The sequence below is a fragment of the Natrix helvetica genome, assembly GCF_964273705.1.
Source record: "Natrix helvetica genome assembly, chromosome: 1".
In the NCBI taxonomy this organism is placed as follows: Eukaryota; Metazoa; Chordata; class Lepidosauria; order Squamata; family Natricidae; genus Natrix; species Natrix helvetica.
The window spans coordinates 249,195,815-249,219,137 of record NC_138548.1 but is presented as its reverse complement, the minus strand read 5'-3'; the positions used below and the strand labels follow the sequence as shown (position 1 = coordinate 249,219,137).

The 23,323-nt window shown below is 42.7% G+C and overlaps 1 protein-coding gene across 1 annotated transcript in view; it reads left to right on the top strand.

The window, feature by feature from the left end:
- The first annotated feature begins 1,005 nt into the window (after positions 1–1,005).
- RHBDF2 (rhomboid 5 homolog 2) overlaps positions 1,006–23,323 on the top strand; it is a 107,099-nt gene continuing 84,781 nt past the window's right edge. The window contains exon 1 of the mRNA XM_081937916.1: positions 1,006–1,385. The gene's annotated coding sequence lies outside the window, so the exon portion shown is untranslated. The remainder of the gene's footprint in view (positions 1,386–23,323) is intronic.

Here is a 23,323-nt window from a genome sequence, read left to right as displayed (position 1 = left end):
ACCGTCCCTGAAGCCTTCAGAACACTTAAAACCACCCTCCGAGCAAACCGGTCGTTTTAAGCGCTCCGAAGGCATCAGGGAAGCCTCGGACGGTCTCTTCTTGCCCTCCCCAGGCTCCTATAAAGCCTCTGGAGCCTGGGGAAGGCGAAAAATAGCTTTTAAAAAGGTGAACTCAGCTGCCCACCGCGCGCATGTGCGTTGGCCAGCTGACAGGGCAGCGCCTCGCGTGCCCTGACAAATGGCTCCGCGTGCCACTTGTGGCACGCGTGCCATAGGTTCGCCATCACGGGTATAGAGTCTCCTGCGTGAGCAGGGGGTTGGACTAGAAGACCTCTAAGGTCCCTTCCAGTTCTATTCTGATTGACTGACTCGGGTAACTAGGTTAATTGTCCATACTGATAATCCATAACGTATGCCAAATCTGGCGCATGAGAAGCATAGTAGCAACCGGGAAATCTGCCCTTCGAGCATAATTCTTCCCATATCTACTTAGGGATGAACCCAATTGAAGCTATTCCCTTCCTCCCAAGAGTCCCAAAGGTGCTTTTTTTCAAGAAGCAACTAGGCTTTCTGTTTTTTCTTTGAAGACGTTTCGCTTCTCATCCAAGAAGTTTCTTCAGCTCTGACTGGATGGTGGGAAGAAGAGCTGAAGAAACTCATTGGATGAGAAGCGAAACGTCTTCAAAGAAAAACCAGAAAGCCCAGTTGCCTTTTGAAAAAAAGCACCATTGGGACCAGCAGGACCCGGATGACTTGAGAATCTCCATAGACTTTCTCCCAATAGCGCACGGCCGGAGATGCCACCCCGACGCCCCCGCTTTCGAGAAAAGGAAGCGACTCCGCACGCCCGCGTTGGGTCCTCCACCTGCCTTAGTCGAGCCAGGGGTGCCCCGCCTTCTTTGCCTCCGCCTATGGGGAGGAGACTCCACCCCTGCTTACTTTCCCAGGTAGGAGCGCTGGAGTCTTCCTGTTTAGTTGCCGCTGTGTGGCCGGCCGCGCTCTTTTTGCTGCGGGAGGGAGATCAGGAAAGGAAGGGAGAGGCGCTCCGGAGTCTGGGGCGGACGATGGCTGCGACCTCGTGGCTCCTTCTCCTCTCGCTCGGTTGCTTCCTTATTTGACAAGTTAACCGCGACCGGGTTGGTTTGATCCGTTGGCGTTCACGCCCTCTTCGACCGGCGACACGCTTAGAGCCAGGGCTGCTGCTGCTGCGGGCTGTGGATCTGGAGCGGGCAAACCCGGGAGTGGATCGAAAAGAGAGGAGGAGAGCGACTCAGCCAGAAGGACTTCGCCTCGCCGTCTCCGGACCTCCGCCGTTCACGCGGGCAAAAAGAGAGAAATCCACTCTCTCCCGGGCTTCGGGAAGTGTCGGGAAGTGCCGGAGCTCGGTGAGTGGCGCCTCTCCTAGTTTGGTTTGCCTTCTTCCTGCCGACGATGCTGGGTGATTCGCGTGGTTACTCACGCTTAGTTTCGCGAGGGAGACTCCGCTCTACCGGCAGCCTGCTGTCTTTCGTTTCCCCACCCCCGACCCACGAGCCTGTTATCCTGTCGCCACGTTAAACTACAACGCCCATCCTCCTCATCCAGAGTGTGGGTCAAGGCTGCTCTGCGCCCCAACTCCCCCCCCCCCACTTCGCCGCCTTTCTGGGAGAACCCGCTATTGCAGATAAGACTACAGTATTGCAACATAGGTTTTTGTTGCTTTCTTGTTCCTTGTAAGTTCAGTTCTACAGTTTTTCTATTCCCCAACTCAGTTTTTCATCTGTAGATTTTGCCGACCAGGTTTTTTCTCTTTCTCTCCTTTTTTCTAAGTTACTGATAAGAATGCAGCTACTTCCAATTGATGAAAATAGTTTGTAATGAGTTGTAAATGCTACAGTATTTACTCATCGTTTTAAGTAAGGTTGATTTCAATGGAGTCAAAGTGCAAAGGACTCCAGACTCTTTAGGGGGTTGGTTCATTGTTTACAGATTCGACCTCAAGAGTTCTTGAGGACCTTTGTTGGTGGTTATATTTTCCTCCTCAATATTTCTCCCTAGTGAAGCTGTGTGTGGGTGAATTAAATGTGTGGAACTATGAGTGTCTTCAGGTTGAGGCCCACCAAAATAAGCATGGTGATTGTTGTATTAAAGACAAATTTCTGTCTGCATTTGGTAATCTTGGGTACCACATATGCTGTTTTAGATACAGCAGCCAACACATTTAACTTTTGGAAGTTGCTACAAGTGAAAGAAGATACTGTAGTACAGTACTTTAGGTTGTCTGGCAGTATTTTTCAAGAGAACATGGAACAAAGTATCCACTGTGTAAAGGGGACAGTGATGTAATATTTTATGGCTGCCATTCCATTGTTAAAGTGCCTATTATGTACTTCATATAGCTCTTATTTAACATTTTTGTGCTTTTAGATTATTTACATTATAGTCCCAACTCTCTTATCTTTCAAAGGGAAATAATGCAAAAACAAATTACTAAAAATATTTAGTAAAAATATTACTAAAACTAAGGGCCTCAGCTCAGAGGAAAATGCAAATTTAAATGTAGGGGACATCTAGAATAATTGGTATAACACCATACAATAAAATATCATGAATCATAATTGCTGGGCAAAAATATACAACCCACTTGATTCTTTGTGAATTCATAATATAGTCTGTTTTGTCATTGCATGCTGTGTTAAAATACAGTGCTGTTCTCCATAGTGAGGGGTATCCAAGATGGGTTGATCTTGATTGGACTGAGTCAGATAAGCTCTTTTAGCCACGCCTTGGTCACTAGGCTCCACCCAGTTATCGACTCAGTCCATCAATGGACGGCTGTGTTCGTCCTGAGATCCTGAAGGAACTTAAAGGGAAATTTTTAAATTGCTGCAAAAGCGATCAAAATTGCCTCCACACTGCCTGATCAATCAGTAGAGGCTGAGGAAACCCCCAGTGGGGATAGAAAGCCCGTTCAGCAACTGCTAAGATGGCGTGCAGCCCCAGGTCACAGAGCAAGACCCAGGGCACTAAGTGAGGACTCCCACCAAAGACATGCAAGTGAGCTCTGCAGAGGCCTCTGCAGTAAAAGCGGCGCCCAAGGAGGCTCTAAGGGTGCCGGAGTGCTCCACTGCTCCCCTCAGGGGTTGAGCGATGAACCGCGGTGTTTTAAAACGCCCCATCTCAGAGGCATCAGCCAAGGGCGGGGGAGGCAAGGCAAAGGCCAAAAGGAAGCATATCTCCACTAAGGGGGCTAAAGAGGCAGGCTGTGGATCCAAACCCCCCAAGCCTAGCTCCAAGTATGAAAGGCAGGGGCACCAAGCCTTGGAGCACATCTGTCACAAGGCCAGCAACAGGAAGACACCCCACCACCTGGCCTGGAACCTGAGGAAAGATTACTAGGTTTCTCTTCACCTGGCAGGGCTGAAGAAGGGGACCCCTCCCTCCAGGTGAGGATTCCCTTTGACACCTCGGACACCTCATCCTGTGTTCCCGCAACCTTGCTATCATGATTTATGCAAGCCCTATTCAATCCTTTTCTGAGTGCCTGACTAGTCGGAGAAGCCCAGACAGGGCAACGAGGCTCAGATCGCTGCTGAGGCTTTCCCTTTAAAGTAGATCTTCCCTTTAAGGAAAAAAATTCCCTTTAAGGAAGAGAAAGGAAAGCAGCTGGAAGAGGAGGTGGCAAGGCTCTCAGCGAGCTGCTGTTAACAGCAGGAAGCCACAGGAGAGAGTGCAGTAGTTCTTAGTAGCACAAGCCGCTTTGTCAAAGCCCTGACCGGCAGGGCTGTTGTATTTGCCGCGCAGCGCCATGTGAAAAGAAGGGGGAGGAGAGTCCCCACGTGGCCCAAGATGGTGGCTTCCTGCATATGGGAGGACACAGGCATGAATCAAGTCCTCGCTTCTAAAGCCCACTGGAAGGGCAGAAGAGCCTCCAATCAGGTTAGAGATTACCTCTGAAGGTCCATCCAAGGGTGGGGACGGCAAGGCAAAGAGCAAAATGAAGCACACCTCCTCCAGGGTGGCTAAAGAGGCAAGCTCCGGCTCCAAGCCTCCCAAACCTGCCTCTAAATATGAAAGGCAGAGGCATAAAGCCCTAGGGCGCATCTGCCATAAGGCCATCGGCAAGAAGGCTCCCCCTGGTCTGGAGCCTAATGCGATCACAGAGGAGGATCCCTCCCAGCAAGTGAGGATTCCCATTGATACCTCAGGCATCTGGGGCTCTATCCAGGGATGGCAGTCACCCTCACTACGGGGCATTCTCCTCAAGCCTCCCTTCTACCTCTGCAGGCATGGGGGTGGGGCAACCACCCGAGGCAGAACAGTGTAAAGATGAGGTTATTTTGAGCTCCCCTCGAGTAAAAGGGACATTGGAGTTGAATCCCAAACTCTGCAATCTAACTGAAATCAGCTGCCGGGATTCCCCCCCCCCCCACCTCTTGGAGCAAAGAGGAATATCCCATTTCAGTGAGAAAGGCTGATTATCTCTCCTGAGATGAAGGACTCTGTTGTGATTACGAAAATGTGTTAAAAAGGGGGCCAAGAGTTACATGAGAAATGCAGCATCTACCACCTAGCTGATTCAATCTGCTCTGAAAAGCCTGCTTTTGTTCTTCTCTGATACACTGAGAAAGCAAATCCTGCAAAGTTAGAAAAGCATGTTTCCTTTCTCCCCTAGTTTGAAAGCAAGATCGACCTTGTTTCCATCTAATTGAGCTCCAGGGGAAAGGATCCAGGAATCGCATGATAAAGCAACCCCACCCCTTCCCAACCTATGTAATCTGTTCATCTGTTGTTAAGGCCAAGCACATGTGGCCTAACAAAGAAAGAGAACCTGATGCAGATTCCAAGCCTTACTCCTTAAGTGGTTGTAAAAGCCTTCCACTTTTGTAAAAGTGGAAAGATCTCCATGGAAACGAAACTTGAATGAAAAAGAGGTCAGCTAGCCCAGACCCGACCTCCCAAATCCTTTGAACTTTAATGATGTCCTGACAACAAGGGGCAATAAAGATGCCCCAACCATCCAAAGATCAGCTTACCTTGTGTGTGCAGAGCCTTCGGGCAGCCAAAGGGCCAAAAGGCAGATGCAGTTCAGTTGAAGAGATTGTTATGCTCTTGTGGATTGGTTACTATTGTTTATGAATTATGTGGGAAGGGCTCAACCCCTATAGAAAGTACCAAACTAGCCAGGTCCAAGACAGGTTCCGAGTTCGGGTAAAGACCCTTAGGAATTCCAAAAACTGGAGAGTAAGCTTGACAACCTAACCAGCAGAATAGCCTTGGCAACTAGAGCCGAGGTGGCACAGGGGTTAGAATGCAGTAGTGCAGGCTAATTCAGCTGACTGCTAGCTGTAGTTTGGCAGTTCAAATCTCACTGGCTCAAGATTGACTCAGCCTTCCATCCTTTAACAGCAAGGAAGGCGCCATTACCAATCACTCCAAACAGTAGGCACAAGCAGCGCCCTCTAGTGGCTCCTCTACAAACTGCAATCTAGTATTTCAGGCCAACACTTGCAACACCTAGTGGCCGACAATAGTGGCCGACAAGTGTGCGCCTGCAACTACAAAGCATTGCATCACAACCTAGTGGTCAACTCGTGAACTGTGCCTGCATCTCCAAAGCCCTGCAATGCACTCTAGTGGCTGACACGTGAACTGCACCTGCATTTACAAAGTCTGGCAACACACTAGTGGCTGACACGTGAACTGCACCTGCATCTCCAAAGCCCTGCAACGCACTCTAGTGGCTGACCAGTGAACTGTGTCTGTGTCTACAAAGTTTTGCAATGCACTCTAGTGGCTGACATGTGAACTGCGCCTGCATCTACAAAGTCTTGCAATGCACCCTAGTGGCCGACAAGTGAATTGAACTCAAAGAATTCATAATACATTCAAGAAATTTTCTGAGCTAATCGTCGTCATAGAATCATAGCACCCTTTTAGCCATGGCAAAAGGGTCAGACAGGCCGGTCTCCATGCCTGAACCACCACAAACTCAGAATTGGATGTCCAACTATGAGAAATCGCAGAAGCACCTCAGATAGCCTATGATCTTAGACAGCATTCGCTGAGGGCAGAACATATAGCAGGGGTCAAGAAAATCAGAGCCAGCTGGCTCAGCCGGACTGAGGTGGACAATTTGGAGTGGAAGCTGCAGCCAGCAATCTTCGAGGAACTGGCAGAGCGCTTTGGATGCCCGGAGGTCGACCTATTTGCCACCCCTCTCAACGCCCAGCTCCTGAGGTTTTACTCCAGGTACCAGACACGGGGGTGGAGGGGGTAGATGTTCTCCGCTGCCCTTGGTCCCGGGGGCTCCTCTATGCCTATCCACCCTTACCCCTGATCCCCAGGGTCATACAAAAAATCTTGTGGGAGGGGGCGGAGGTGGTACTGATTGCCCCACACCGGCCCTGAAGGCCTTGGTTTGCCAATCTCCAATCCCTCTCGGTGGACAGGCCTTGGAGGATCCCCCAAGAGAGGATCTCCATCAGTCAGGGGTCGCTGGAACATCCAGACCCTCCAGTTGACCACTTGGCGCTTGAGCAGAGCATCCTGAGGGAACATCACTTCTCCCCCAGGGTTATACAGACTATCCAGGCAGCTCGCAGACACTCCACGGAGCGCATTTACGGCGCTACAGGGCTAAAAGAGCTTATCTGACTCAGTCCAATCAAGAGAGGACAAGGTCAACCCATCCTGGATACTCCTCCCCCACTATGAGAAGAGGCGTGTCAGGTAAGTATCAACACCCTATTTGTTACGCTTGGTTTATAATGTGTTGTACAAACACAGCTTTAGAGAGGGAAATATGATATAGGCCCTGATAAGCAAAAGGTTATAAATAGCACAATGTGAATTGAAACTGCTTATTTTTTCCTGCTTAAAACACTGAAACTCAAGGCTATCTGATTAAATTATATATGGTTCATTCAGGGCTGAGAATACCAAGTCCTGATTCAAGGAGATCTATATCTAAAGTAAGTTTGTAATTTATTCATGATTTTAGTTAACAGGATTCTTGTTGTTGAGGAAGTGCTGGTGCTCTCATTACAGATGCGGTATTTGGTGCCCAATTACAAATGTAGTTGTCAGGGCACAAGCAAAGGGCCACATTCCCCCCCCCCCCCAATATCCATTTTGAGAATGTCTCCAACAGCACCTGCTTCCATGTGTTAAGCTGCATTCTAGTTTAGCATGATTTTGTGAACAGCGTGAATGTTCTCTTCTGATTTAAGGGACTGAGTTCAAGGAAATGAGGCATTATTATTGCACCCTAGAGGCGATTGAAATATAAATATAAAATGCATATATAGGGCTGTAACAAGAAAGGGCCGTATTGCCCAAATGACAGAATTCCCGTCTTCCAGTGGAAAGTGGTGGTGGAAAAATACCAAAATGAACTAATTAAAAAGAGAGAATATGGATTCAGGCAGTTCAAACTTTGGGAGGAGAAAAGAAGGGGGGAAACAGAGTTGAACTTGTCCTGAGAGAGGTTCATAGCCCAAAGGAAGATATTTTTTTATGATGGCCTGTGAGCACCACTAGGCACAGAAATTATGAACTCGCTTTATACACATTTCAGAAATTCATTTTGAACTTGCCCCTTTGGGTGTGAAACGGGACATATTTAGGGATAGGCGTATGGATTTTCTTTTATGTCACACCACTTGACATTCCAGTGCACACTTTCATCAGTGAGACTTTTAACATTGGAATAACACAGCTTTATAGCCATAATGAAGGAACTGTTTGGCAGTCAAAGACAAAATTATCTGGTTAGTATGAACCGCCTTCCCCCTTTTTTCAACTACAGAAAGATAAATGGGTAGACAGTTGCCTAGCCATGGGGAAGCCTTACAATACTAAGAAATGAATTCCTGGAATAGGAGAATGAGAAGAGAAAGCTGTTGTGCTAAAACAGGGACAGCTTTTTTCCTTATGCCCATCACCCTGTTGAACATCTGATTCTTGCAGTTAATGTCATACAGAGACATTAGACAAAATACTAAGGTTTTTTGTCTAATGTCTCTCTGTGTGTGTGCTAACCCATAAGGTGAGGCTGCGGTATTATTTTTCCCTTTTATTTTTTTAGTTCCTCTTTTTGTGGGCTGTATACTTTAATATTACTCTATTCTGTTGTTTTGAAAGTACATTGAGTGCTACTGTACTAGAGACACATTCCTTGTGTGCCTAACCACAATTAGCCAAATAAATAAAGTATGATAAAGTATATAATAAATATGAATTATTATTGTATTCCTGAATAGGAGGTACGGGGAGCAGCTGAAGCTGGATTGGCTGGCCACATTCCCACATGCCAGTGTGGGGGAATGATAAAGAGCCCCTTGTGTAAATCTTGACTACTCAGCAAGAATATGGCACTGATTTAAACTCAGCCCAAGAGTTTCTTTTAATGTACATTATATAAATTGGTGCAAATATCATGATATTTGCATCAATTTGCATACTGAGGTCATTAAATGAATGATGTAACTTGCTAGGGGGTGCTGTAAAATTGCATCAATTTAACTGCCTAATCCAAACTACTGACTCATCCTTCACTTTAGGGCACAATTAGGATGGTTAAATGTGAGGTTTGTAGCATGGGGTTCTGCTAAACCGAGGCTTTACTGTATTACAGATGTGCACTTTCCATCTCAGATAGTCAAGAAACCACCTTTGGGATTTATTGTTGTGGGAATATAGGATTACAAAAAGAGAAAGAGAATTGTGGGCTGGTAGGTAATCTGATTCGCAGGCTGCCCTGTCTTGCTTTAAATCTAGAAGTTAGATAACCAATTTCGTTGCATTTAAGTACAATGACAATAAAGATTATACTTATAGTTATATTACCATTTTTAGTAATAGGTGAAAAGAATATAGGACAGTCCAGGTGATAATTTTTTCCAGTCTTTACTGAAACAGAATTGGCCCAGCAGAAAACAGGGCTATGCATGTCTTATTCAACTACACAAAATATCTTAGTTTCATAAAACATGGGCAGCATACAAATAGAGGCAGAGTAAAATAATATTTTATCCAGAAACGATTCAGAAAGGAATGGCCTGAAACAGCCATGTGATTTTTAGAGGCTATTTTAGGGCACAATTTGGATGGAATTTGGGTCTGTGGAATCCAGCTGTTCAGGGAATGTTTTGAACTTCAAGCTAAGTCTTGAAAATCTCTGGCATCGCAACCATACAGTTAGCAACTGTCTCAAGGATGAACAGAGTTAAAACTCATATCATTCCCTACCGTTGTTCTTCTGAAAGAAGAGTTTTGCCTTGGTGTCGGGAAACCTGCTGGCCTTAGAATAATTGTGGAGATCAACCAGTGAAAGTAATTTGCTTTGGGATTAGTTTCATTGAGCTGTATATTTTGCCTAGGAAAAATGATTACCTCCTTTAAAGAAAAAGTGGAGAAAACAGTATCCAATGCTAACAAGGTGTTCCATCTTAGTCACTCCCTCAGTATAAAAGTATGTCCAGTATTATAAATGGTTTTCTACCACACCAAGACATATCCTTCAGAGTTAAGTTCACTCTCGGTGGCATCTTTGACCGTTGCCTTTTGTTGTCACAATAGGAATTGGTGCTAGATGATGGTCATACAAAACCTACCATTTGCAGTAATGACTTAAGAATTTCAAGGTGGAATCTAACTTGTGATTGTGATTTAAAAGCCAAAAGGCATTACAAATTCCAGACTGATAGCAAATGTTTGATATTGCCGGCATCAGTTATCTAAACTCATCTTTGGATGAAAACATGGGAATTTCCTGAACAGAAAGTCTTCATATCTCTCTGTGTCTCTCCAATAGGTAGGGCTTTCAAATCTGGGGACATCACTATTTTCTCATATCTCTCTGTTGTCATGTAATAGCTATTTAGATCAGATCTGGTACTGTCGTTAGAGCTTCCCTCCCCCACACCCCAGCAGGTACCAGAAGAAAGAAAAGGGAAGGCAATTTGGTCATTCCTTCTTTTTCCTCCAACATCACTTGTAATGGTGTTTTGAAGAGTTCTTGGTGTATCCAACTTAGCTCTCTGGTGATGTAGGGAGCCGCAGGGACAAGCCTGCTTTCCAAGGTTTTCCTTCTTCCAGTGCTATTTGCCACTCAGTGTGGCATGCCAAAGAATTATCACTATCTATAAAAGTCTTTGGCTGCAGAAATGGGCAAGATAGGTCAAAGGAACTTTTTGTTTGTTTGTTTGTTTGTTTGTTTGTTTGTTTGTGTGGCAGCTGAAGAATTTATTTTAAAGCTAAAGCAGTTGCAGAATTTCATCAGAGAAACTGCTCCAGCTCTGCTTCTAACGAGCAAACATTTTCCACCTTACATATGCAAAGATTTCCTGTTTCTTTCTCTTTTCCCTCCCTAGGAAGGGAATCTCTTACTTTGGGTTGTTCTAATCAACACAACTGACCCTTCAATAGAACTATTGACTATTGATCAGATTCGTTTGTTGTAAAATGGAAGGAGTACCAAAGAGATGGTGTTAATAAAAAACATGAGGTGGATTTTCTCAGAAATATTTTTGCTAGCTCCTCTCAGTCTTTTTTTGAAGAGTTTTATTACTGTGATCTTAAAGCTGTTGTAGACAGTATCTTACGTGAAACAAAGGTCACATCCTTTGCCATATTTTCCTTCTATTGCAAAGCTGAGACAGGAAATGTTATCTTCAAACTTGCTAACCCCCACAACATTCCCATATCTGTAGTTTGTGTTGCTTTAATGCTCAATATACCAAGATACAGTTTCCCAATTATGGCAATTTTCAATTCTGTGAACTTCAAATCTCAGAATTCCACAGCCGGCATGGCCATTGATGAAAATTCTGGGAATTGGAAGTCCGCAAATTGGGAAGCCTGTAAGGTGTCTGATTATTTATGCAACCTGAAATTCCCATTCTATCCTGTGACAAGCCTCTTCCAGTTGGCATGCATAATGCACTGGTTACTCTTTCAGTAGCACTGTGGTTTTATTTCATTACTTGTAGCAAGTTCATATTTCCATGTTTTGCATGCTATTTAGCAGTTTAGCAGCAGAATTGCAGCCAAAAGGTAGTAGAAACTCTGAATAGGGATTTGGGAGCAGCTTGGGGGGAGGGTGAAGAGAAGCAAGTTGGAATTTAATCAGGAGGACAGAAGAGTTGATAGAAAAATCTGCTGATCTGGATGGAGATGTACAGCTTTCTCTGAATTTAGTGGCACTCCTTTTCAAGAGCATGATGCAATTTGAAAGCCCTCATGAACTCTGTGCTTTTCATAGAAGCCATGTGGCCAATATGCCTTTTAACAACTTAATCTGATCTCTTAGTTTAAGCCTTAAGTGGAGAAATCTTGATACCAGAGGTGGCATTCAGCAGGTTCTGACCAGTTCTGGAGAACCGGTAGCGGAAATTTTGAGAACCAGTAAATACCACCTCTGACTGGCCCCTCCCCCATCTATTCTCTGCTTCCCGAGTCCCAGCTGATCAGGAGGAAATGGGTTTTTTGCAGTATCCTTCCCCTGGAGTGGGGAGCGAATGAAGGATTTTACAGTATCCTTCTCCTGCCACGCCCACCAAGCCACGCCCACAGAACCAGTATTTTAAAAATGTGAATCCCACCACTGCTTGATACCATATGTCCTAACTAAATATTTGACTATTATAATAAATATGATTGTCCAGAACTATATTTAGAACAGAATCTACAACCAAAACACTTGTTGGACACATATGTATTCTAGACCAAAAATGTTCTAATTTAAGGGACTGGTATTATCTTCCAAACTCTTAGATGATTTTCTGCTGTTTATCTCAAGGGTAGTCTAATCTACAAGAGTCTGCCTGGGCTTTAGGATCAATATCTGACTGCTGTTGCCTGTGTATACCTTATCTAGTTTCCCAATAATTAGGAACATTTTGAAGACTTGCTTATTTCTGGATTCATTTGATTCGGGTTTCCTGCAGAGAAAGGCTAATCTATTATTTATAATAGACGCTGCATTTCAGCAAATAGTATAAATCAGTCAATCTTGAATATACTTCAGAATAGCCTTCACTGTAATCAGCATAACAACTAAGTTCTTGCTCTTAGAAATGGTATTAGGGAAGGTTTGTAAATAAGTGGCAGAGCAAAGGCTTTGCGTGAAATAAATCTTGAGCTTCAAGGTCTCCAGTATCGCTTAAGTAGAGATAACAAAGCTGAAACTTGGAGATCTGCAGTCAGTCAATAGGGAAGAAGCAGTTTAGATCTGGTTTGATCAATCATGGGAGGATGGGATTTTTTGGAGTCAAGATGACATCATTTGTATCCACTATTCTGTATCTTTTTTTTCCCCTTACCCCCCCCCCGCAAAAAAAAAAACCCCAGTAAGGAACGGAAACAGGATTCAAAGGAGCCCTCCATTTGAAAACACTGTTTCACTTATCCTTACCTTTCCATAAGTTGATTCTCATTCTGTTATCTCCTTGCTAATTTTTAATAAATTAAAAACATGGTAGTACAATGTGCATCTTCCTAATATCTTTTTTTTTAAAAAATCAGCCTGGTAACTAAATAAATCCATCATTAGAATTTTTCTAACATCCAGTCCACCACCCTGAAATGTAAGACCGTAAGTTCCATGTTGTTCATTCTGGAGTGACAGAGAACAGTTCATGGCCATTTTCTGTGTGACGTCCCTTCAAGTACAAGTAGTCCTCGACTTACAGCCATTTGTTTATGACGGTGGTGAAAAGAATTGCTTACAACCGGTGCTCCCACTTATAACCATCATAGAATCCCCATGGTCACAGGATCAAAAATCAGATGTTTGGCAACAGGCATGTATTTACACTGGGTGCAGCATCCCTGGATCACATCACGCTTTGTAACCTTCCCAGCTGTCTTACGACAAGCCAGGTCAATAGGGGAAGCTAGATTTGCTTAAGAACATGATTCATTTAACAGCCACAGTGATTCGCTGAACATTCTTAGCAAAACAGCTTGAAAATTTGCCTCCAGAAGTTGTGAATGCTCCAACACTGGAAGTTTTTAAGAAGAGATTGGACAACTATTTGTCTGAAATGGTGTAGGTCTGTGATGGCGAACCTATGGCATGCATGCCACAGGTGCCATGCACAGCCCTCACTGTAGGCACGCTAGCTATCACCCCAGCTCAGCTCCACCACGCATGTGTGCATGCCTCCCACCAACCAGCTGGTTTCTGGGTCTCTGCCATGCATGTGGGGCCCCATGCGGGAGACTTGCACACATGTGCATGAATGTGCAGGGTCATGTGTGCATATGTGGGAAGGGGTGCATGCAGGGGGTGGCACGTGCATGATCTGGGAGTGGGGGGGTGCGCACACATGCGCAGGGGGAGGGCGGACACAGGGGGTGTCAGGGGAAATTTCACCCTGTACTAATGAGGTCTTAGACAGACGACTTTTCCAAACAGCATATCTTCAAGAAAGCGAAAATAAAATCCCGAGAACAAGTTCTAATTAAAAACAAGCTTTAATACAAAAATTAGAAAATAGAAATAAAACAAATCTATCTAATTGTTACATTTTGGCAAGAGCAGTTTGTCGCCCACCTTCTTGGCAGACGAACGAAGAACAAAAGGAAAGAAGTCTCTGGAATGTGTGATGTATATGAAACGTGTTAAGAATCATTGCTGATAAAAACCTATGACCTGCGCAGTAATATCTCAGCACAGCTAGCAAACAATTAATGCAGTGATAGGGGGGGTCACACTGCATGCATGGGGGGTGCCAGGGAGAGTGACGCACACATTGCATTATGGGTGCACATGCTTTCAGCATGTGACGAGAAAAAGGTTAGCCATCACTGGTATTGGGTTCCTGAGCAGAGATTGTTATTCTATTCTATTCTAAAATTGGGTGCAATTCACTGAAGAACCATCTCGCTTAGCAACAAAAGTTCCGTTCCTAACTGTGATTGTAAATTGAGGACTACCTGTATTTGAATGTGGACATCACCTAATATGCTAAATGAGTCAATAAAATTCAGCACTGCTGTGAATCTGTGTTTGGGCCTATACCACGCTGTAAAGGCAGCAACAATCAATATGTTTCTACCCTCACAAAGTCAGTGGAGTCACCCTTCCACCTAGTGGAACTGTTTCAGGCTGTCATGACAGGTGTGCAAGATATTTTGCTGGTAAGAGGATTCACATTTGTATTGTATGTAAGCTGCCCAGCATTTCTACAAAGCTGATTGGATAGAAATGTGGCAAAACAAATCTAAACCTGGATTAACAAAACTTATTCCTTTTTTAAAAAAAACAATTTTATTTATTTTTTTAAACAAGGACAAACAAACATAAAAAAAAACATCTTCCATTACAAATTGTAGAAAGTGTGTCAGTTGGTTACAGTATTTTCATGCATCTCTTCCATAGTCACCACCTGTTTTTCATATCAAATCGCATATTTTAAATTCACCTATATTCATGTATATCATAATTATTATATTTCAACCTTAATTTGACTATAATTGTTTTTACATCCTTATATATATAATATTCAAAATCTAGAATAGGATTATATGATAACATTCCATTAAATCATCCTAAAACCATCCAATCACAATACATCTTTATAACATATTCTAGATAAAGCTTTTAAACCTCCTCTCATAATCTCCATATATTGTTTATATAAAATTTCATATTATCAAACTAATATATCTATATGTATTGTTAGCATTATTAATCATTATTTAACTGTAGCTATTGTCGCTTCATTTTATACATACTACTAGTAAACTAAATTTAGCTTAATACATTTTCCTGGATCTTTCAGGGACTTTGCAGTGTCCCTGACATCAGCAGGAGGTGCCCTTCTCAATTACCATCTCTGCAGGACAGTTTAGGTCCAAATGGACCATCCAGCGGCAGGAATTTGACTGTGATCTTGGAGCATCAAGATCGCACGTCGTGCCGTCACGACGTCAGCTCTCTTCAGCAACAAAATTTATTCCTGTAGTGTTCTGTCTTTAATAAATTCTCTGTATTATGAATTAATATGATAATCTTATTAATAAATAAGCTAAGGCAATGACTGGATTTTCCCAACATGCTGAACCCTATATAGTACCCAACTCCCCTTAGCCTAACCCCATGATGGCGAGCCTATGGCACGCGTGCCTCAGGTGGCATGCGGAGACCTATCTGCTAGCACATGAGCTGTCAGTTCCAGGGTGCAGGTGCACACCAGCCAACTGATTTTCGGCCTTCCAGAGGGCCGGGGAGGCCATTTTCACTCTTCCCAGGCTTCAGGAAAGCCTCCGGAGCCTGGGGAGGGTGAAAAACGAGAACTCCCCATAGGCCCATTGAGCTTGATTTTTGCCCTCCCCAGGGTCCCCAGAGGCTTTTGTGAAACTTGGAGAGGGCAAAAACGGCCTCCAGAGGAAATACCAAGCTCAGCTTGGAGGCAAGTAGTGTGGCGCGCTTTGCATTATGGATGCTGGCACGCGCTATCGTGCATGCACTCTGGCATTTTTGGCACCCAACAACAAAAAGGTTAGCCATCACTGGCCTAAACTAACATGAAGTGTGAACAAACGGAAAAGAATCGTTTTAGTCTCTTTCTCCCCTTGTCACTGTCTCTGAAAACTAAACAAACTCAGTTCGCTCAATTACTCTTTATAGGATTTTCAATAAAATAGAAAAGGCTAGTTAACATAATATCTCTGTTTAAATGATTACACTTAAGCAGTGAAGGCTTTATTTTAATGTCTCACTATCCGTCCAAGACTCAAACTTGATTTTTGTTCTGCATTTTTTTAAAAATAGGGATTTAAATGAAGTTCATCTGAGGATTGTTTCTGACAATGAAGCCTGGTCACCCTACAGAGTTTAGAAATTGAACTCCTACTATGTCCTATTTTCCATGCTGGAATGGGCGGAAATTTTCTTCCTGTCATCCATCATCAGAGAGAAACCTTTATGTATGATGTTTCATTTAAGAGCTCAAGTACCTTTAATCAGGATGAATGTGTCTGAAAAGTGTTTAGTTTAGCTGAATAGGCTGAGGTTAAAGAGTTTTTCCAAACCTGAGAGCCTGCTAAAAACTTCATCTTCTAACATTTCCTAGCCATCCTGGCCATTTTTAAGAATTCTGAAAGTTAAAAGTAGGGGGCAAATACGGAAGAAGAACATTGGGAAGTCTAAATCTGTAATTTTGCATGAGTATATATATATATATATATATATATACTCATGCAAAATATATAATCTGTAATTTTGCATGAGTATATATATATATATGTATTTGTGTTACAACCCCTGGTATGCCCAAATAAAGGAGGAGAGCCTGTGGCTTAGTGGCAATTACATCGGCCTAATATGCAATACAGCCCTGGTTCGAATCCCAGTAAGGGTATAATTAGCTGATGAGAGCTAAATAGCTTGAAATGGATCCATACTAGTCTCCCTTTATTTATTTATCAGCACAAATACAACACACACACACACAAACATATATATGTTGTACTTGTGCTGATAAATAAATAAAGGGAGACTAGTATAGATCTATTTCAACCTATTTAGGTCTCATCAGCTAGCCATACCCTTACTGAATCGAACCTCCCATATTTGGGCATACCAGGGGTTGTAACACAAATACATGTGTGTGTGTGTGTGTGTGTGTGTAGCATGTAGCATGTACTGTAATTGTTTTTCATTTATTTTCTCTCACTAAAATTGGTGGTCCAGGCTTGAAAAAAAAACAGAAAACAAGGGCTGCTATCATACAGGGAATGCTTGCATTGTACATCACAATCTCCATACATTACAACTTTATCCCAACCTTTGCATCCCTTAAGATGCCATTCTGGAGGAAATAAAGAATTATGATGAAAAATTAATCTCTTGGATGTTAGTTATGCTGAAGGTGCCTATGCTTGGCAAGACTTTAGCCTACTTATCAGTCGTGGCCATTTTGCCCCTCCTAGGCTGTGAAAGTAAGGGTTGACTGTTGGTCATTAAATGACAATAACAGAAAATTCATCTTTTCGGTCTTTATTCTGAATGCTAAGTCTATTTTATTTTCCCCTCTTTAAGAAGAAGATCACCTGTCTTGTAAACCACTTTTGTAATACTTACATTATTATTGCTGTATCCTATATAAGATTTTCAAACAGGAACTTCTAGAACAATGTTTTGCAGATTAGTGCATTTGTTAGCCTGCAATGTTGAGCAAGATGATGATACATTCTGCTGACTTTTCTGATAAACATGCTACAAATGAAGGGAAGAGTCATATGTATGTATGTATGTATGTATGTATGTATGTATGTATGTATGTATGTACATATATATATATTGATTCGGGTTATAGACAGACAGACAAAATAAGGAAAATGCCTTCTACTTTCTGTTTCTAAATCCACTGTCTGGTAGTCAGTCTGGAGAGACTTAGGCCTTCCAAGACATGAATTGACACTAAAGAATCTTTTAAACACAAAAGCATTTACAACATACAATAATGAAGAATAGCTGAATAGATGAATGAATAGCTTAAAGAAAATGATTAGGCTTGGAAAGAGGTAATGTGACCGGAAGAATAATGGGTAGCTTATCTAAAGTAGAGATTAGAGGCTAGAGATAATAAAACCCAAGCAACTGTCATTGTTATGTCTAGCTGTTGTCTAATAACTTACTACATCTAGAATGTTGTGAGGGTCAGGGTCAGAGGTGGGTTGCTACTGGTTTGCATTGCTTCAGGCGAACCAGTAGTGGAAAGTGTGACTCGGTGGCCGAACCGGTAGGGACAGCAGGCTCACCACTCCCCCAAACCGTCTCCCAGGAAAATTCCTTTACCCCATTGTTTTGCAAATCTGTGTACACTTCAAACTGTATGATTTTTTTGAAGATAAATGCATCTGTATCACCAGGCTCTAAGTATGAGGAGGAAGGGCAAACAATAAAAATGAAAGTGAAACCTTCTAAGCAGCTTATAAATATAATATTAAAGAGCACCTGTCATTTCAGATCCATCGTGGCAGCACCTGTTAGCAGGTATCCATTCACCTGCTAACATGACCCTCACCTTGTTGTGTCACTGCCGCATCCCCAGCTCTTTAAAAATTATGATTTAAATCTAGTTGATTTGAACAGGCACACGCACTCCCATTTCAGCATTCGGTGCCGAAAAGGTTCGCCAGCACTGCTATATATCAATTGCACACATATTCTGAACTAACCTCTGGAAGTTTGTGTTGCTGGATATAATAATTAACTAGTACCTGGGCATACTAGTTAAAAGGGTAGTGGATTGCTTAGTTTTAGGATTCACACAACTCCTTGTGGCAGCTGAGGAAAATCTATCTGCTTGCTATATGTCTTTTCAAGAAATAAAATATGTATTTATTTATTTAGACAACTTCTATGGCTACCTAACTCACAAGGTTACTCAACATAGCATTAAAAGCACAAACAAAACGGTCACAGAACATATAAACCACGGAAATAACAATAATATGCAACACAACCAAAGGCAAATTGCAGCATTTTCATTATTCTGAAACCTAGGTGGGTTTATCGAAACGGAATCACTACCTTGGGGGAGCAGGTTTTTAAAGCCTAATGGAAGGCCAACACGGTCAGGATTATCCAAAATTTTGAGTGTGGGGGAGACAATGCTGTGCCAAAGTATAGGCATTGCAACAGGGAACATGCTTCCTGGATCCATTAGATTATATTGTTTCATGAAGGGTTTCTAGAACATCTCCACTCTTTTGGATCTCACCGAATGAACAGACCCAATCCGCAATAAGCAACTCTGAACATGACCTGGCCTTTTTCCAGTTAAATCATTTTAAATATTTTAATTAATCAAAAGATGTAGCAGAATTAATAACAAAGCACCATTTTAAAAGAACTCCTCTCTTCAAGGATGACTTGATTCAAAAGTAAGTTTCCTGTTCAGCAAATTTAATTTTGAGATTAATTAATTAACTCATATGATTGGTTTTACATGTTCTTTAATCAGATTGCTCCCCATAATTTAACAACATTAAACTTCACTAATTTAAACCCAAACTCCATTACTCTATAACCTTTGTGGCTTTTTACTGATTATTATAAATCTAAAAAGTGAATTCAAAGACCATTCAGATGCACTTGTGCCAGCTTCGGGTTCATGTTTGCTTCATCTTTAGGGAAGATAATATTTTTGATGATGCCCTTACATCTTTCCAGCTCCTGCTGGCCTTCCTTCCCCATCTTTAGTTGATGCTCCTCATTAGCAGGAGGCTCTTATTCAATCAGAAGCCAGTTCCATCTTAGCTGTTCCAGATATTTCAAAGAGAGCAGTTAAAATGCCAGGAGATTTGATTATTGTCAGAAGTCCATTGACAATTTCAATAGACCGTGTTGCTAGCTAGATGTTGCCAAATTCATGGACACAAGCTAAATAGACCTCATAATAGTGAAGCCACCTACCACAATGCATGGACTGTAGCAATGACCTAAGGATGCCAAGTTGTAATAGCAAAGGCAATAGCACTTAGACTTATATGCCGCTTTACAGTGCTTTTACGGCCCTCTTTAAGCGATTTACAGAGTCAGCATATTGCCCCAACAATCTGCCTCCTCATTTTACTCACCTCGGAAGGATGGAAGGTTGAGTCAACTTTGAGCCTGGTGAGATTCGATCTGCCAAATTACAGACAGCAGAAGTAGCCTGCAGTACTGCATTCTAACCACTGTGCCACCACGGCTCTAGTAATCCTGTGCTTTTGTGGTCCCTTCCCCATTACAGGCACAGATAATGTTAGAAACATCTGTCCCTGATTTGCAGTACGCTGGGTTGTACTAGGGTCAGGTGAAACTATGATTTGTTATTAATGCTGCTCTTAACTTTTTCAGAGGATTGAAAACACCAAATGTACAACTTTGGTGTCCAGAATCAAAGACTAGTACATAATCGAATGATTATACATCTGTGTGTATCATCATTATTTTTAAAAGAACTCGGTTTACCGATTGAGGTTCAGATTGAATACCAAAATTAGTCAGGAGATCAAAAAATAAATACTGTCAATTGAATTTAAGGCTGTCCAGGTGGCCATGCTATTTGTGACTCCTTTAATTCTTTGTTCTGTTTTCAATCACTATACATATGACAAACTTCCTTGACAAATAGCACTTCCTGTGTGAAAATTGGCAGGCGGTCTCTGGGAGAATAAGGGCCATGCCTCTTTTTCTTCTGAAGCTACTTTCTCTTGGGAATAATCTGACAGACTCCATGGCTGAATGGTGACAAATGAAGATGGTCACCTTCTAGTTTTGGCTACTCCTGTCCGCCTTGGGTATTGAATTTCTCCTTTGGAGGGAGTTGCATGAAATTAGTCATTTAGAATTGCAAGATGGCTACACATTCTATAAAGTGCTGTTCATCTTTCTGTGTAGATTCTACATGTGAATGGGTTCTGTGCAGGGCCAGATTTTCCTATAGGCTAACTAGGCTTCAGCCTAGGGCCTGAAGATCAAGAGGGGCCTTTTATTTTTATTTATTATCCGTGCCACATTTTTTATAAAGGTTAGTACCAATTACAACATGTTTCATTTAATATATTGATATATATCACAGTAATGATGTATTCTATTATCTCTCATGTAATTTACAAACTTAAAAATGGGAGGTGAAAGGGCCCCATAAGTGGAATAGCCTAGGGCCTCTTTTCATCTAAATCCGGCCCTGGTTCTGTGTATAACCTCTATGCCAGTTACACATTACTTTCACAGAAATCAGTCATTGCAAGGGATAGTAAAAAAAAAAAAAACGGGGTAGAAACAGTGGTGGGATTCAGCCGGTTCACACCTGTTCTGGTGAAATGGTTGCTAAATTACCCCCCTCGCACTATCAAAGTGGATCTTGAGCACTGCACTGCAGTGGAGAAACAGGCAATGGAGTGGTCGGCATGAGGGAAGGAGAAGGCCACTTTCCTCCTTCCCTTGTGCTGGCTGTTCCGTTTCCTGTTTCTCCATTGCAGCGCAACGCCCAGGATCCACTTCAATAGCGCGGGGGGGGGGATTTAACAACAGGTTCGCCCAGTGTCAGGTTGGTCATTGCAGGAGGTTAGTCTTGCATGTGCACAGAGTTGGAAGGCTGGGATTGGTCAACCTGACCCTGGGTGAACCAGTTGTTAAATTATTTGAAACCCACCAATGGGTGTAAAACAAATACAACTCTCCCCCAAAGCCTCTCCAAAGTTCTTTAGATAGAAGAAATCTTTAAAATGTTAGAGACTGGTATGTGTGTATTTGTCTCTTTCTGTCATTATTGGCTCCTGGCAGCTGTCTAAACAAGTCCCTGAAATGTTTTTGGCAACATCTTGGAAGCGGTTTGCCTATTTCCTGGGGCTGAGAGAGAATAACTGGCCCAAGATCACCCAGGCTTTGTCCCTAACGTGGAACTAAAACTCGCTACCTCACTGTTTCTAGACTGATGCCTTAACCACTATACCAACAGGCTCTAATGTGTTAGGAATATTAAATATGTAAAGAATGAATATGTTACCTACTGCACTGGGGGTATTCAGCAGGTTCTGACCAGTTCTGGAGAACTGGTAGTGAAAATTTTGAGTAGTTCGGAGAACCAGCAAATGCCACGTCTTGACTGGCACCACCACCATCTATTCTCTGCCTCCGGAGTCTCAGCTGATTGGGGGGAAATGGGGATTTTGAGTATCCTTCCCCTGGAGTGGGGAGGAAATGGAGATTTTACAGTATCCTTCCCCTGCCACGCCCACCAAGCCACGCCCACAGAACCGGTAGTAAAAAAAATTGAATCCCACCACTGACCTACTGTACATATTTTCAGTTTAACTCAGTGTATTGTGTACTACATTATTATGGTAATCCAGATTAAGTTTTTGTCTAGAAAGTACAGGTCCTTTTAAAGATAGAGCATACACTTCTCATAAAGCCATAAATTAGCGTTATGTTTTTTATGATTAGTTTAGAAATAGTTATAATTAACAAAGCTAGCTAACTGAGATCATCTGTTTGGTAGGCTACCTTCCTGAACTTTTGGCCCGTGTGTTAAAACAGAATGTTAGTGTTTCTGTAAGGAAAACTGTCTAGAAAAACTTGAACAGAAGATATTTTCAAATGAAACTTTTATTTCCCAAGAGTTTTCTCCTTTGAAAGGATTTTTTGCCTGTTGGCCCTTACTTATAAAAATGCTCGTTGCTGGGTACACAACAATGATGGGATTCAAAAAAAATTTTTTACTACTGGTTCTGTGGGCATGGCTTTGTGGGCGTGGTTTTGTGGGTGTGGCAGGCAAAGATTACTACAAAATCCCTATTTCCTCCCCACCCCACTAACCTGCTTTCCAGCTCTGTTCTACTGTTCAGGGCAACAAAAGAAGATCAGCTGGGAGGCAGCAGGGGCGGGGCCAGCCTATTTGCCGGTTCTCCTCCGAACTACTCAAAATTTCTGCTACCGGTTCTCCAGAACCTGTCAGAACTTGCTGAATACCACCTCTGGTACACAGACTAGCAATTTATGGAGCCACGAATGGATTCTGCTTTAGGTTTTGAAGAAAAGATGAAGAGGCGGGAGTTGGCCATAGTTCTATGACCATGTTTGTCTTTTTATAACCTTTTAAATCAATGACCTCATGGTGGCCTCTTCTTCTTTTGGCTTCTCTATGAGCAAAGAGTTCCTTAATGCTGAGCAGGGAAATGCCAGAATGGAAAATAAAGTCTGCTCATTTTATTCCCCTTTCTCTCTCTGCATAATTTGCAGGACACACACTATTTCTTGAAGGTTTGCTGACGCATTATAAGGGAGCCGGGGTTGGCCATTATTTCAGGGAAAGGTCAATGGTGTAGTATGTGCGCGTGTTACTTTTGATGGAGTAGTTCAAGGCCCTTAAGCTACACAGAGGCAATTTATAGCTGCCCAGAGTAAAATGCATTGTCTGTGGGCCATATGATGGTTTCAGCTTCCTGTTGTGGGGATGGGATCAATATCCGGCAGAGGAAAACTCACAGCTGGAACAAAGTTAACAAGGTTGCTATTTGTACAGTTGTTTCCTGCTCAATGATGAGGATCACCATTCTCTTTCTTTTCCAATGTTCTGGCAATACAGGGTTACGTTTTTCTGCCACTTGTCTTCAGAAGAACTCAGGGCAATGTATGTGGGCTCACCTTTATTTTTAGTCTCCTGGTAATCTTGTCAGGAAGTTGGTCTGACAGGCTGTGGCTGACTCAACATCATCCCTTAAACTTCGCCCTCCCATTTCACTGGCAGGCCTTCCCTGGATGGGGGATTAAGAGGTCATGTGAATTTCTTGATGGAAGGAGAATTTCAAATCGGGCCTTGTCCCAACACCAGCG